We start from the raw sequence: 14405 nt of genomic DNA on the forward strand, positions 1-14405 counted from the left end.
AGTCCAGTGGGGTTCTGGGTGAGGACTAATAGGCCATGGTCGGCGGCAAGGGTGGACTATCCAGGGACGCGAGGAGAGGGGACTAAGACATTGACTGAGTGGGGTCCACGTCCCGCGCCAGAGCCGCCACCATGGACAGACGCCCACCTGGACCCTCCCTATTGTTTTGAGGTGTGTTCGGGAGTCCGCACCTTTGGGGGGGGGGGGTCTGTCACGCCCTGGTCAAAGTATTTTGTGTTTATCTTTATGTATTGGGTCAGGCCAGGGTGTGGCATGGGGTTTTTGTATTGTGGTGTGTTTTGTCTTGGGGTTTTGGTGTTGGTATTGGGATTGTAGCTTAGTGGGGTATCTAGCAAAGTCTATGGCTTTCTGGAGTGGTTTTCAATCAGAGGCTGGTGTTTATCGTTGTCTTTGATTGGGAACCATATTTAGGCAGCCATATTCTTTGAGTTTGTGGTGGGTGATTGTCCTTAGTGTCAACTAACACAGCTCGGAAACAAAGACAAGTATAGGCTGTTTCGGTTTTCGTTACGTTTATTGTTTTGTAGTGTTTGTGTTATTTCGTGTTTACGTTTGTTTGGTTAAACATGGATCGCAATCTACACGCTGCGTTTTGGTCCGACTCTCCTCCACACCTAGAAAACCGTTACACTGTGTTTGTATGTTAGCACCTGGCCATGCTGGCCACTTTTGTTTCTCTAGTTGGATTTGATTGAGGTACTCTGGTTTTGTTCTTGTTTTTTTATTATTATTCTTTTGAGGTTTGTTTTTCTCCCTGCTGTTCTGTCTATAATAGACCATATTAATAGACAATTATGTCTATAATAGAAGTCTGTCTATAATAAAGCACTGATCTGCCTTCTTAACAACACTATCAACAAGGCAGGTTCTACAGGCCCTAGTTTTGTCGCACCTGGACTACTGTTCAGTCGTGTGGTCAGGTGCCACAAAGAGGGACTTAGGAAAATTGCAATTGGCTCAGAACAGGGCAGCACAGCTGGCCCTTGGATGTACACAGAGAGCTAGCATTAATAATATGCATGGCTCAAAGTGGAGGAGAGATTGACTTCATCACTACTTGTATTTGTGAGAGGTACTGACATGTTGAATGCACCGAGCTGTCTGTTTAAACTGCTGGCACACAGCTCGGACACCCATGCATATGTACACACGGATTCTGTGTTATAGATATGTGGTAGTACAGAAGAGGTCTGAGTGCACACACTTAATCTGTTATGAATGTATTGTCATGTTTTTAAAATGTATAACTGCCTTAATTTTGCTGGACCCCAGGAAGAGTAGCTGCGGCCTTGACATAATAAATAAATACAAATACACATTAATCTTTGAACTTTTCCAGGCATTTTTTTTTACATTTGTTTGTAACGAATGTTTGTCCTCAGGTCCATGTTGTGTTCTCTCAGGCCGTGCATATTATAAACAAGCACGGAAATGTGTTATTTTTCATTGTTCTACCTACCATTTACCCAAATGCTGCCAGTGGTTTAGGCTATCAAGAATGATACTTATGGTGACCAAAGACTATCAGATGGATTTTCAGGCTGAACAGATTTTTGTTGACAGCTAAAACGATACCATCGTTTTCAACCTTTACAACTAAACGGAAGATTCTCGATTAGAGGTAAAGTAATATTTGCTGGACTAGGTAAATTAGCTACCTTATCTAATGTTACAGTCCTGGTAGTCAATGCTAGACTGGTAGCTACCTACAGCAGAGTAAACATGTTTGTCTGTTCATTTCATATTTGACTAATGTTAGCTAACGTAAGCTAGTAGCCATCTGGTAGCCATCTATAAAAATATAATTGTCGATATGGCCAACTCATTCTCGGTGTGGGTAGAAATTATGAATGTGTATAAATTGTCTATGGTTGGTTAGTTGGTTCTCAGCTGGCTAGCAATCTTGCTGCCAATTTATTGATGCTAACAGCAAGCTGACAATATTGAAATGTCCATGCTAGGTGTGCTAAGCTGGCCAGTCTAACAGAGATCGATGCAATTAGTTGGGTGGTTAAATTGTGTATTATGTGTTTTGTTGAAGGTGGTACACAATCTGATTCCACCAGCATGTTTTTCCAACCCCAAACTTTGCACAAGGTGAAGGTAAGTTGGCAAGAATATTTCCAAGCTGATGGCTAAAATAGCTAAATTAACAGAAAGCTTGGCATAAACATGAATTTGGTAGTGTTTGTATGGGTTTGTGTTTGTGTTATGGAGTTACAGGTGGTTAGGCGTAGCCTGAGGACCACAGAGTAGCTTCCAGGCCATGTGATCAATTTAGTCTACCCTTTTTCTCTTTTGATCTTTTCTCTTTTTAAAACCCTGTGGCCACTCACCTGTCTCAATAAATTAGAGAAGACTTGAAGTAGATAAGATGACAGGTTACACTGTTGGATTACCTCATGGAGCAAAAACAAAATATATTTTAAAAACAGATTATTGTTGGCCTCCTGGGTGGCGCAGTGCCAGCAGAGATTCTGGGATCGAGCCCAGGTTCTGTCGCAGCCGGCCGTGACCGGGAGGCCCATGAGTCGGCACACAATTGGCCCAGCGTCGTCCGGGTTTGGCAGGCAGGGATATCCTTGTCTCATCGCGCACTAGAGACTCCTGTGGTGGGCCGGGCGCAGGGCACGCCAGGTGTAGGTCGCCAGGTGTACAGTGTTTCCTCCGACACATTTGTTGGACTGGATTCCGGGTTGGATGTGCATTGTGTCAAGAAGCAGTTCGGCTTGGTTGGGTTGTGTTTCGGAGGATGCATGTCTCTTGACCTTCGCCTCTCCCGTGTCTGTACGGGAGTTGCAGCGATGAGACAAGACTTTTAAATTAAATAAATGCACATTTTCTAAATTCAAACGGCTCTACCCCAAACAGTATCTATGCTGGAACTGCCAGTAATAGATACCATAAGTTGGTTAAATCACATTATCTGGTTAACAATCTGTAACTAACATAACTGGTGATCAGCAGATGATGACATTCCAAAGAAACATACAGTAAGTTCAAGGAACACTTGTTCAGCAGTGGGAGGAGTGTTGTCATGATCAAACTGCCATTCAGCACCACCGTTCTTCTGCTTGAAATCCAGGATAAGGTCCAATCTATCCAGAGGGGTACAGTTCACATGATACAGTTATGCTACAATGACACACGCACACATTTGTTGTTAAATGAATTGGAGGCAAAAGATTTACAGCTCCTCCCGGTATCAAGGCACAAGACAAGACCCAGATGTAGACACAGGAGGCAGATGGTTGGAGTCTTACATTGTTTATTAATCCAAAAGGAGTAGGCATGGTCGAATGGAGAATGGTCGTGGACAGGCAAAAGTTCAAAACAGATCAGAGTCCAGGAGGTACAGAGTGGCAGACAGGCTCGTGGTCAAGGCAGGCAGAATGGTCAGTTAGGCAGGTACAGAGTCCAGAAACAGGCAAGGGTAAAAAGTAGGAAAAAGACAATAGCAAAAAGCAGGAGAACGGGAAATACCCTGGTTGACTTGGAACATACAAGACGAACCGGCACAGAGAGACAGGAAACACAGGAATAAATACACAGGGGAAAACAAGTGACACCTGGAGGGGGTGGAGACAATAACATGGAAGGGTGAAACAGATCAGGGTGTGACACCCGGACCAGGCCCAAATCCCCGTCATTCGCATGAAGAGGAGACACCGATACAGGGGCCGCAGATCCAGGTGCTTGGTGAAAATTTGTTGGCGAGTGGATAATCCGCCGTTACCATCTGTCCTACTGGCGAACGTGCAATCATTAGAGAATGAACTGGATGAGGTCCGTTCAAGACTATCCTACCAACTGGACATTAAAAACTATAATAACTTATATTTCTCAGAGTCGTGGCTGAATGAGGACATGGATAAGTGCATCGCCAAGACAGAACAGCAACCTCCGGTAAGACAAGGGGTGGTGGTCTGTGTCTTTTTGTCAATAATAGCTGATGAGTAATTTCTAATATTAAGGAATTCTCAAGGTTTTGCTCGCCTGAGGTAGAGTACCTAATGATAAGCTGTAGACCACACAATTTACCAAGAGTTTTCATCTATATTTTTCATAGCTGTCCATTTACCACCACAAACCGATGCAGGCACTAAGGCCACACTCATCAAGCTGTATAAGACCATAAACAAACAAGAGAATGCTCACCCAGAAGCGGGACTCCTAGTGGCCGGGGACTGTAATGCAGGAAAACTTAAATCTTTTTTATCTCATTTCTACCAGCATGTCGCATGTGCAACCACGGGACAAAAACTCTAGACCACATTTACAACACACACAGAGACTAGTACAACACTCTCCCTCACCCTCCAATTGACAAGTCTGATGATAATTCCTGCTTCCTGCTTACAAGCAACTGAAGTACCAGTTACTCGCTCAATACGGAAGTGGTCAGATGACACAGATGCTAAGCTACAGGACTGTTTTGCTAGCAGGAACTGGAATATGCTCTGGGATTCATCAAATGGCATTGAGGAGTATACCACATCAGTCATCGGCTTCCTCAATAATAGAGTAAGGCTCCTTGACACCTGCCAAGAGGTAAATTACAACCTCTTCCCGTTACACAACGGCCGTGGACCCATCTTTCGGTGGATTTTCTTACTGACCTCCCCCCCCTCTCAGGGTAACACTACAATCCTGGTCGTTGTGGATCGGTTCTCTAAGTCCTGCCGTCTTATCCAATTGCCCGGTGTCCCTACGGCCCTACAGACTGCGGAAGCTCTTTTCACCCATGTCTTCCGGCACTACGGGGTGCCCGAGGATATAGTTTCTGATCGGGGCCCCCAATTCATCTCCCGTGTTTGGAGGGCATTTATGGAACGTCTGGGGGTCTCGGTCAGCCTGACCTCAGGGTATCACCCGGAGAGTAATGGTCAGGTGGAGAGAGTTAACCAGGAGGTGGGTAGGTTTCTGCGGTCGTATTGCCAGGACCTGCCAGGGGAGTGGGCGAGATATATTCCCTGGGCAGAAATAGCCCAGAATTCACTAAGCCACTCCTCTACCAACATGTCACCATTTGAGTGTGTGTTGGGGTACCAGCCGGTCCTGGCACCGTGGCATCAGAGCCAGACTGAGGCTCCTGCGGTGGAGGAGTGGGTACAGCGCTCTAAGGAGACCTGGAGGGCGGTCCAAGAGTCATTACGCCAAGCGACTATAAGGCAGAAGAAGAGCGCTGACCGTCACCGCAGTGAGGCCCCCGTGTTTGCACCTGGGGACAGGGTCTGGCTCTCGACCCGAAACCTGCCTCTCCGCTTGCCCTGCCGGAAGCTGGGTCCGCAGTGTATAGGGCCATTTAAAGTCCTGAGGAGAATAAATGAGGTTTGTTATCGATTATTACTTCCTTCGTATTATCGTATTAACCCCTCATTTCATGTGTCTCTTCTCAGGCCGGTGGTAGCTGGTCCCATGCAGGAAGATGAGGTACCGGAGGTTGGTTAAGGGCTTGTAAGCACGTTTTCCACTGTAAGGCCTACTACACCGGTTGTGTTCGGGGCATGTGACAAATAACATTTGATTTGATTATATTTAGAACAATATCTAGCCTAATAGAAAGAAATATAGCACAACCCTCAACCTTTGCACAGTGACCAGACCGTACAAATGTACCTAGGTTGGTAGGCAGACAATATCCAGCTACAGCCATGTCTAACAGGCATGCTTAGGCACATATTTTTAAAGTAAAACCAGCTTATTAGTTTTAGAGATTTACAACAGTTAAATTGTTCTATTATTGTTTCTCCTCACCGCTAGCTTGCTGGAATGACAATAATTGTTATTTACATCTCTTTGGAATGCTATCTTGCGTCATGCATTTAAATGGATCCATTGTCATAATCATAACCAATGTCAACCCTTGTCACTTATGTTTACATACCTATTTAGTATTCAAAAGGCACTCACACATCTGAGCTATCTTTTTTTGCAGGTGCATGGTAACAATTGAATAAGATGAGAAAAAAGAAGGAACCCGCACATTACTCTTGATAGTATCACTGCTCTTTAATAAGCTTTACGTATAGGCCTCACAGCCTTCATCAGAGAAGTGTGGGGGTTCCTTCTTTTTTTTCACATAGCTATTTAGCAAAACTATTTATTGTTGTTGATGTTACGCGTTTGCTAAGAAGTCACAAACGGGAGGCCTGGCACATAGTAACAAGTTAGCCAACAGCTAACGTTTGCTGGTAAACCTAGCTTTAGGTGGCTAGTTGTAACGTTATAACTTGCTGTTTAGTAGCCATATCTATGACTAAAAAGATAATAGGTGTTATAATTGGTATGCAATATATCTCTGATTGTAAAACATCTTCTATTTTTAGTTATAGATATGGCTAACTGGAGTTGTTTAGCTAATGGTAAGCAAACAGAAAAATGATTTGATTTCCCCCCACTGTATGTTAGCTAGCAAAACACAATATGGGTTTCAGTAGATAAACTAAAGTGAGCTAGCTAACGTAAACTCACGTAAACTCGTATATCGCTTTGGTACGTACAATTGCCCTTATTTTAGCACCCCAAAAACGTAATACTTCCAGATCCACTGTAATGTCAATACCATTGTAAAGCACAATTTCTCTCCTTTCCAACAGAATCAATTACATGACCTAAACGCTGCCCTTTTCGGCATAATTCAAGCAGTCAATGAGCCCCGTCGGGTCTTTTTAAAAATGGCGGGTGGGGAAGCGAAACTAATGCGTGATAGTGAGGAGAGATGTCGTGTGGGAAAATAGCTTTTTTTCACTCGATCTGTCCAACTTAACACCTTATCGCCTGTAAAATGTATATAAAACACTATAAAGAGTTTATATAATGTGTCATTACATACCTATTTGAAAGTTTGTGTCGAATTTGAACCCGGTTTTTAGGGCGGTGCTAGTGATCTTAGAAGTAAACAGCGGCTTTGAGAATGATGATCGCATGCAATGATGACGACAAAATGACTAGGTATCCCCCCTTACCCCGTCACTGTCCATTTCTTGTTTTTAATGATGATAGAAGTGTTACACCTGGTGGAGAGAGATTGTAAGACAGAAATAGTTGCTTTATGCTGCTGTACTTTATGTCACATCATGATGTAACGGAGGGTCAGTTTTTTCAACTTTTCTCCAATACTATAGAGCCATTACCATGTCGATCAACGCTTGAATAAAAACCTAGTTCACACCCCCGATTTTGACGTCAACACAGTCGCTACTTTGTAGCCTAGTTTGAATGTTGCGGTTGCGCACATTTGTACAGAATGGGGTGAGTTTATGTTAGATGGTTTGCAGGAAAATTACTTTTTGACTCACTTAGCTAGCTAGCCACCATATTTGGCATCTGCACTGTTGTTAGGTTGCCCAAAGTACCTGTTTGTACTGGTCATGAGAATGATGGGTGTCTTTCAGGTCACAGTTGTTGATAGAGATCTGAAAATAAATGTCGTGCTTTTTAAAATGTTTTCAGTAGACCTCATGCACCAAGTGCCAGCTGAAATCTTACAAATATCCACCAGATGGTGATAAAGTACAGGCCTGGCAGCTACATAAATCCATGCCCTATAGATTTATCGGCCTTGCATGTTTAGGCTACTTGATTATAATCTAGACATAATGTTATAATCTCTTTATATTGATGACGTCATAAAATACTTTCAATTTTTTTCATATACAAAATAGTTTAATTCAAAAACCCAAAGAATACACATCATCTTAATTTATATCAGGCCTGCAGATCCTATTAATAACATCAGAATTGTCTTGCTTGGTCTCTCATTTTTGGTAAGCGAAGAATAATGAGGAAGTGTATAATTCAACTATTTAGAGAGTCTGATGTGTTTTTCCTTGCAGGCCAGCCACTCAAATCATCTAGCTGTGATACCTAACATTTGCCTCTGTCATTACACCTCATTTTGTATGCCCATTGTTCTTTTCAAAGGAGAAATCTGTCTTGCTTCTGTCAAAACTGAATGTGGAGTATTTGTTTAGACTAGCTTCTTACATTGGTTTTGACATGCACTTAGGTGGCACACAGATCATCACGGACTAAGCAGTCACCCATAGTTTTTGGATGCCAGAAGTTTCCTAAAGGCTGGATTGGACCAATCCCTTTCTTGTTGACTTTGATGAAAGATGAATGATTCAGATGTTAATGATTCTGTGACAAAGTCACTTTCTTCTCTTTCACATTCTTTTAAGAGGGCTAAACTAAGATTCACCATTTCCTCCCCCCCTCCATTTCACCCTTCATCCGTTCGAAAATAAGTTGGCACCTTGGAGGGCATTTTGAGGAAGATGTAAGCAAGTCTTTCATGTCTGAGATCTAAGAGTGATTACTGATTCAGACCTGAGGGACCAGTCTGAGAGGAATCGCTCCAGTCACTGTTTACCTGCCTGAGAAAGGGAGAGCGAGACGAGGGAGAGGGGGCATCAGTGTCGTCAACATGAATGTTACATCCTACAATGCAATAGTATGTTTGTATGTTTGTACACAAACGTAACCCTGTACAGTGTTTTTCTGCAAAAAGACTGCAGGTAATGTGTAAATGTTTATGACGGGCCAGTTAAATGCAAATGAAAGGAAAATACTCCATATAAAGTGCTAATTGAACACCTGGACATGTAAAGATGCCATACATCATCTCCCTTGAGCAACAAAATACTTTTATAGGACAGTTGTGGTGTAAAGCTGGCTATCTTGGAAGATGCCATACATCTCCCTTGAGCAACAAAATCATTTTATAGGACAGTTGTGGTGTCAAGTGGTCTCTTGTCTTAAGGACTTTTTCACTTGGAGTTACAAAGTAAATTATTACAAGATCATAATCGCATCCTACATCTGAGACCAAGAAGGAATGCCCTTCTTCGCAATGAGCATCATACCAGTAAATACAGCGTTTCCTCAAATTCTATTTGATATTCGGGGTAGCTAGGTTGGGAGCCAACCATGAGACAGACAACAATACTTCAATGAGAAGCTGGAATCTATTTCAATCGGTAGCTCCAAGTGATAAAACAGTGGTGTGGCTTCTGAAAATATTTGTATCTATCATACCACCTTTCACTCCAATAATAAGACATTGGACACATACTATAAAGGCCTTCTTTGGGGGAGAAAAAGTTTCCTTCAAACACCACCCCTTCCCTTAAAAAAAATACAACAAAGGCCAAAGCCAAGAAGAGAAAGGAAAATGAAAGGGAAAAGAAGAAAAGCGAGGCAGAGAGCGAGCTGCAAGCTGAGCAGTGCGAGGAAGAGAAAGGTGCCCCCTGCCAGGGACGTTGATGAATGCGCTTCAGGCTTTAAGCTCGCCCAGCAGCCCCCAGCAGTGTGGATCCCACACTTACACTAATCAACCACTGTGAGACATCCAGGCCCAACAGAAATGAGTGGGTGCCTTCCTCCAAAAGAAAAACAGAATGTACTTTAGGACTGCATATGCAATTGGTTATGTTGTTTAAAAATGTATGATCATCGGGATCATTATCGTCATTATGATCGTCATTTTGGGTATTTCTGACTCAAAACATGCAAAAACGGTGTATGTCTGTCCAATACATCATGGTCAGCACTATTACTCCCCAACTCACTGTCCCATTTTAACAAAGATATGCTAACAAACAAAGCAGGATCAAAGCCTTCACAGGAATAGCAGTGGACCTATTACGCTCCGACACTTGATTGGAAAAGTAGAACACGAGGGGATTCTAAATAATAGGGATACCGTGGCATGATATCAGTAAGCGGGTTAGGGAAATTAGATTACTTTATTGCCTGCTGTGGAACTTAATCTGCTCAGCATCAACGCAACCCCATAGTAAAATGTTGCACAAACACACACCACTGTGTTTCTCACGTTATGGAGATTGTCCTCAGTTCCCTTGCCTACACACCCATGTCCTCTAAACCCATGGATTCATAAAATATCACCATATAGTATAGTATACCTTTAATGTCCCTCACCACAAAAAGTACTAAAGTCATTTATATAAGGCTTTACATACACTGAGTGTACACAACAGCTCTTGCCATTACATAGACTGACCAGCTGAAGCTATGATCCCTTATTGATGTCACAGGTTAAAAAGGGGTGTTTAAGCCTTGAGACAATTGAGATAAGGATGCTGTATTTATGTGTGCCATTCAAAGGGTGAATGGGAAAGACAACCTTTTTAACTGCCTTTGAACAGGGTATGGAAGTAGGCACCTGGCGCACCGGTTTGAGAACTGCAATGCTGCCGTTTTTTCACGCTCAACAGTTTCTCTTGTGTATCAAGAATATTCCACCACCCAAAGGAAATAAGGCCAACTTGACACAACTGTGGGAAGCATTGGAGTCAACATGGGCCAGCATCCCTGTGGAATGCTTTTGACACCGTGCAGAGTCCATAACCCAACAAATTGAGGCTGTTCTGGGAGCAAAATGGGGTGCAACTCAATATTAGGAGGTGTTCCTAATGTTTTGTACACTCAGGGTATGTCTTGAATCCTCCATCCTTACTTATCTCAGTTCTTCTACAAAGTCATCACGTACAACGATGCTGAAAGATGGCTTCTTCCCCCAAAAGAGTAAAGTCCATGGAAATGGTTCTCACACTGATAGATTAAAAGGTTTTTGCCTTTAAACTTTAATAAGCACTACATGTACCATCATCTCCATTAAATTACAGTAAGTGGAAACAAATGGAAAGCGAGATAAGGATCCCCCTCGAGGATGATAACTGCGATGGACATTCTTTCCACATTTCCCCCTGAAAACATTTAGTTTGAAGTTGTCCCATTCAGCAACCCTGCCACACATCTCAACCAATGGAAGAGTGCATGAAAGCATCAAAACAATGAGAACAAATATGAGGGAATCAAAGACAAATGGGAAGGAACAGACTTTCTGTTCCCTGGCAGTCAGAGTTAAACAGAATCAGCACCACTATTACTAGTCACTTGCTGTAATCTTATCGTATTCATCATCTTGTGATGATAAACACCTCTGCATTTGTTCTCATCAAGATACTCAAAGGGATCGTAAATGAATTCTAACACTGTTTCTGACACGTGATCATTATGACGGAGGGCCATAGAGATACCCTCGAGTATCGCCGGAGAAGATTGCTGACATTTTACGTGCTCCTAACCAACTTTGTTTTTTTGTTATTTTTTTGCATTATTTGTTCATTCTTTTTAAACTTATTTTGTATATAATGCTGCTGCTACTGTCTCTTATGACTGAAAATAACTTCAGGAAATCAGAACAGCGAAACGGCCCTCCTAGTGGCCGGGGACTTTAATACAGGGAAACTTAAATCCGTTTGACCAAATTTTTATCACCATGTTAAATATGCAACCAGAGGTTAAAAAAAACTCTAGACCACCTTTACTCCACACACAGAGACGCGTACAAAGCTCTCCCTCGCCCTCCATTTGGCAAATCTGACCATAATTATATCCTCCTGATTCCAGCTTTCAAGCAAAAATTAAAGCAGGAAGCACTAGTGACCAGGTCAATAAAAAAGTGGTCAAAGGAAGAAGATGCTAAGCTACAGGATTGCTTTGCGAGCACAGATTGGAATATGTTCTGGGATTCTTCCGATGGCTTCCGATAGGCTTCATCAATATGTGCATCGATGACGTCGTCCCAACAGCTCATCAATAAGCTAAGGATCCTGGGACTAAACACGTCCCTCTGCAACTGGATCCTGGACTTCCTGACGGCCGCCCCAGGTGGTAAGAGTAGGTAACTACACATCTGTCGCGCTGATCCTCAACAGAGGGGCCCATCAGGGGTGCATGCTCAGTCCCCTCCTGTACTCCCTGTTCACTCATGACTGAACGTCAGGCATGACTCCATCAAGATCATTAAGTTTGTCGATGACACAACAGTGGTAGGCCTGATCACCGACAAGACGAGACAGCCTATAGGGAGGAGGTCAGATACCTGGCCATGTGGTGCCAGGACAACAACCTCTCCCTCAACGTGATCAAGACAAAGGAGATGATTGTGTACTACAGGAAAAGGAGGACCAAGCAAGTTGAGAACTTCAAGTTTCCCGGTGTCCACATCACGAAACTAACATGGTCCAAGGATACCAAGACAGTCGTGAAGAGGGCACGACAATACCTAATCCCCCTCAGGAGACTGAAAAGATTTGGCATGGTTCCTCAGAAGGCTCTACAGCTGCACCATCGAGAGCATCACTGCCTGGTATGACAACTGCTCGTCCTCCGACCTCAAGGCACTACAGAGTGTAGTGCGTACGGCCCAGTACATCACTGGGGCCAAGCTTCCTGCTATCTAGAACTTCTATACCAGGCGGTGTCAGAGGAAGGCCCTAAAAATTGGAAGGCCCTAAAAATTGTCAAAGACATTTGATATAAAATGGTATTGTGTAGAATGCAAACCCATTTGATATAAAATGGTATCGTGTAGAATGCAAACCCATACATCTCAACACAGCCAGCATGCTTTCTCCAATCAGTCGACATTAGAGGGAGCATCAAGGAGCTTGCTGGCTATAGCACAGCACCACTGCACCAAGCCTTGTCCCTTCTGCTCCTGCCACAAGTGTTCATCTGCCCAAATATATTTGTGCAGGAATGGATGTGCCTAAGGGCCAAAAGGCCACAGCATGGAGGCGTTGCTGTGTTTTGCAAGATGAAGTCTCCCATCACATGCAGCACATGCTCAGTGACCGTCTGCTTTACATCAGAAAGAGGCTGCTATGGCATCTGGCATCAGCAGCAGAATATTGTCTAGAGTTTTGGCAAAGTTGGTGGGGTTATATGGCAAAGTGGGTGGGGGCTAGGGTCAGTATGTTATATCTGGAGTACTTTTCCTGTCTTATCCGGTGTCTTGTGTGAATTTAAGTCTGCTCTCTCTTTCTCTCCTTCTTTTTCTCGGAGGACCTGAGCCCTTGGACCATGCTTCAGGACTACCTGCCATGATGACTCCTTGCTGTCCCCAGTCTACCCGGCCTTGCTGCTGTTCCAGTTTCAACTGTTCTGCCTGCGGCTATGGAACCCTAAACTGTTCATTTTTACTCTTGAGGTGCTGTCCTGTTGCACCCTCTACAACCACTGTGATCTCCACCCGGCACAGCCAGAAGAGGACTGGCCACCCCTCATAGCCTGGTTCCTCTCTAGGTTTCTTCCTAGGTTTTTGCCTTTCTAGTGAGTTTTTCCTAGCCACAGTGCTTCTACACCTGCATTGCTTGCTGTTTGGGGTTTTAGGCTGGGGCTATATAAATTGATTTGATTTGATAGAGGACTGAGGGTCTTCCAAATATTGAAAATGTGTAAATAGGTACCCATGTTATTTTATAAATGTATACAGTGCCTTGCGAAAGTATTCGGCCCCCTTGCACTTTGCGACCTTTTTCCACATTTCAGGCTTCAAACATAAAGATATAAAACTGTATATTTTTGTGAAGAATCAACAACAAGTGGGACACAATCATGAAGTGGAACGACATTTATTGGATATTTCAAACTTTTTTAACAAATCAAAAACGGAAAAATTGGGCGTGCAAAATTATTCAGCCCCTTTACTTTCAGTGCAGCAAACTCTCTGCAGAAGTTCAGTGAGGATCTCTGAATGATCCAATGTTGACCTAAATGACTAATGATGATAAATACAATCCACCTGTGTGTAATCAAGTCTCCGTATAAATGCACCTGCACTGTGATAGTCTCAGAGGTCCGTTAAAAGCGCAGAGAGCATCATGAAGAACAAGGAACACACCAGGCAGGTCCGAGATACTGTTGTGAAGAAGTTTAAAGCCGGATTTGGATACAAAAAGATTTCACGAGCTTTAAACATCCCAAGGAGCACTGTGCAAGCGATAATATTGAAATGGAAGGAGTATCAGACCACTGCAAATCTACCAAGACCTGGCCGTCCCTCTAAACTTTCAGCTCATACAAGGAGAAGACTGATCAGGGATGCAGCCAAGAGGCCCATGATCTCTCTGGATGAACTGCAGAGATCTACAGCTGAGGTGGGATACTCTGTCCATAGGACAACAATTAGTCGTATATTGCACAAATCTGGCCGTTATGGAAGAGTGGCAAGATGAAAGCCATTTCTTAAAGATATCCATAAAAAGTGTTGTTTAAAGTTTGCCACAAGCCACCTGGGTGACACACCAAACATGTGGAAGAAGGTGCTCTGGTCAGATGAAACCAAATTTGAACTTTTTGGTAACAATGCAAAACGTTCAAGGGGTCCGAATACTTTCGCAAGGCACTATTTATATATTTATTCATATATTTTTTTAAATCAATAATTATTAAACAATTTTTTTTTTTTGGGGGGGGGGGGTGTTAGAATACCATTTTGGTATTTTGTATATAGTTATTTGTTTCAAAATGTATACCTTCACCAATTTGGCCACTTGGGTACATTT

The sequence above is a fragment of the Oncorhynchus gorbuscha genome, linkage group LG05, assembly GCF_021184085.1.
Source record: "Oncorhynchus gorbuscha isolate QuinsamMale2020 ecotype Even-year linkage group LG05, OgorEven_v1.0, whole genome shotgun sequence".
NCBI lineage: Eukaryota > Metazoa > Chordata > Actinopteri > Salmoniformes > Salmonidae > Oncorhynchus > Oncorhynchus gorbuscha.